Below are 2,696 nucleotides of genomic sequence, written 5' to 3'. Positions count from 1 at the left end.
TGGTTTCCGATTTTCCTCCTGTTTCTCCGATGTAGAATTCTGGGCAGTTATTGCATGTTATTTTGTAGTCTAGCTCATGCACAACCTGAACGGTACCTTATCCGAAGGTATGAGCTGAACGGACAAGTCAGGATCCTCTCAGATTCAAATATACCCGCCCCGAAATCTAACTACTGATCAGAGAGGAGGCATCCAGCCAGCAGTACCCGCCACCACAAAGTTTTTATATTGCTGTTTTGAACCAAATAACGGGATTGACTGTCACATTTATATCTCACCCACAGCTAAAAGTGCAGAGCGTGTTCAGCGTCATCCGTTGACGTTGGAACAAAGTTGATAGTGGGGGTGATGACTTATCATTGAAGAACATTTTAACCACTGTACATGATGGAAATCAGGCCTTCGGTTTTATTTAATCAAGTTACGCACGTGTAGTTTTATTAGGTAATGTTAAGTCTACGTGAGTTTGTTTGTCAGACAGCATAAAATGTTTTTTCAAATAGACCAGGGTTTATTGTCTAACACATAATGCCTGCAAAAAAGCGCAGCTTAAATGGCGTGCATGAAAATGATAGAATAAGGAGAATTCAAGAGAAGAGCATGAAAACTACTGCAAATGTTTTGCGGGTGGCGGCTGGTATTTTGATGTTCTTGTCCATTTCGTTTCCGTTTCGACAAAAAAGCTTGTTAGTCTTTACCCCAATTACCAATACAAAACTGAATGTTTTATTTTAACGTGTAAATTTTTTTTTTGGGGGGGGGGGCAGATAGCTTAGCTGCTTTGAGCCATAAAGCCTCAAACTCAAACAACGTTTTTGTTTTTTCTTGCTAGGGTGAACTGTAAGTAGGTTTTTTGTTCTAAGAAAACGTATAATAACACATTGATGTTCAGGGTGCTAAAAACCAGAGAAAAACTCTGTAAACTTTATATATAATGGAAGCGATACATTCTGTTGTTGTTACTAAAACGAAACCCATGCTTATGTGTTGAACAGTAAATATCAAGCTACCTTTCGTAAAACGAAACCCATGCTTATGTGTTGAACAGTAAAAATTAAGCTACCTGACACAACAGACTTTATCAACTTCAGTACAAACGTTTTCTTGAAATGATGTCATGGCGCTGCAAGTCTAGCAAAAAGTGCAAAACATGTTTAAAAAACAATTCGTTCTCATATAGCTTTGCGTGAAATATAAATAAACAGCACAAATCAATAATCTTCTAACACTACCAGCAGATCACGAAGTTGTGTCTGTTTCACTGACCACTGGTTAAGAAAAGAGAATGTCGACTGGATAGAATGTGCGAAAAAAAACACACCCGAAAAATACAACATAAGAATAAAACAGTTGATTCTGAAGTCCGTTCATTACTAATCTACGACACATTTTTGATTCTGAAGTTCGTTCTTTACTAATCTACGACACATTTTTTGATTCTGAAGTCCGTTCTTTACTAATCTACGACACGTTTTTTGATTCTGAAGTCCGTTCTTTACTAATCTACGACACATTTTTGATTCTGAAGTTCGTTCTTTACTAATCTACGACACATTTTTTGATTCTGAAGTCCGTTCTTTACTAATCTACGACACATTTTTTTGATTCTGAAGTCCGTTCATTACTAATCTACGACACATTTTTTATTGTGGCGTCCGTTCTTTATTAGTCTACGACACATTTTTTGATTCTGAAGTCCGTTCTTTACTAGTCTACGACACATTTTGAAAAACTATAAACTCATCCTTGACTTCTCTTCTGTATATATATTTACCAGTTGGAATACGTTCTGATTAACCACTGTCTGATTAACCACTTTAACTGTCATTTGCTCGCAATAAGATCATGGACACGAGTTGGATGGAGTTCGGTGAAAATATTTTTCGTTATCTTTACATTTAAAAACTTCAAAATGTAAGACAGCCGTGATGTTTGATAAGTGTTGATGCACTAAGTACATGGAGCGTGTCATGTAAAGGGGTCGAGGAGGAGCAGAAATAAGTAACTTAAACAGTTGCTAACAACCTATCAAAACTGTTTTAGGCTTTTGACGATTTAATTTACAAGTCGTTAGACGATTTTACTCACCCAAAGTGTGAACTTTGCTACAGAAGGAATTAAGGTTACTCCACGTTTAGGCTTCCATAAGCACATGAAGTATTTGTAGTTTTCTTTTAAAGTGGATTTTAGCAGTGTGGTAAATATATGGACTGAATTTTCTATGGACTTATGCTGCCGTTTTTAGGAACAATAATTACTATTTAGAATGCCCCCCAGTGGCACAGCGGCATGTCTGCGGAAACCGGGTTTCGATACCATGGTGGGCAGAGCACAGGTAGCTCATTGTGTAGCTTTGTGCATAACTACAAACAAACTATTTAGATGTTAATATTCGTACAGAAACAGTAGCTAGATGAAAATACTCCACAAGAAATGTCCGAGTAAGTATAGCTTTATCAAACAGTTAGGTTGATGGTGGAAGCCTTGCTAAGTATTAGAATAAATCAAATTAGGTATCCACACCTCACTGATCTAAATTAATTATTAATTATGGAATAAACAAACAGATTATTTGGAATGCAAACTTTAATTATTTTCATGGGCCCAGCATGGCCAGGTAGTTAGGGTACTCCACTCGCAATCTGCGGATCGTGGGTTCGAGCCTCCGTCACACCAAACATGCTCGTCCTTTCAGC

Source organism: Limulus polyphemus, unplaced genomic scaffold (genome assembly GCF_000517525.1).
Source record: "Limulus polyphemus unplaced genomic scaffold, Limulus_polyphemus-2.1.2 Scaffold1681, whole genome shotgun sequence".
Classification (NCBI taxonomy): Eukaryota; Metazoa; Arthropoda; class Merostomata; order Xiphosura; family Limulidae; genus Limulus; species Limulus polyphemus.
The sequence above is the reverse complement of the archived record's forward strand: the minus strand, read 5'-3'. Positions refer to the sequence as shown.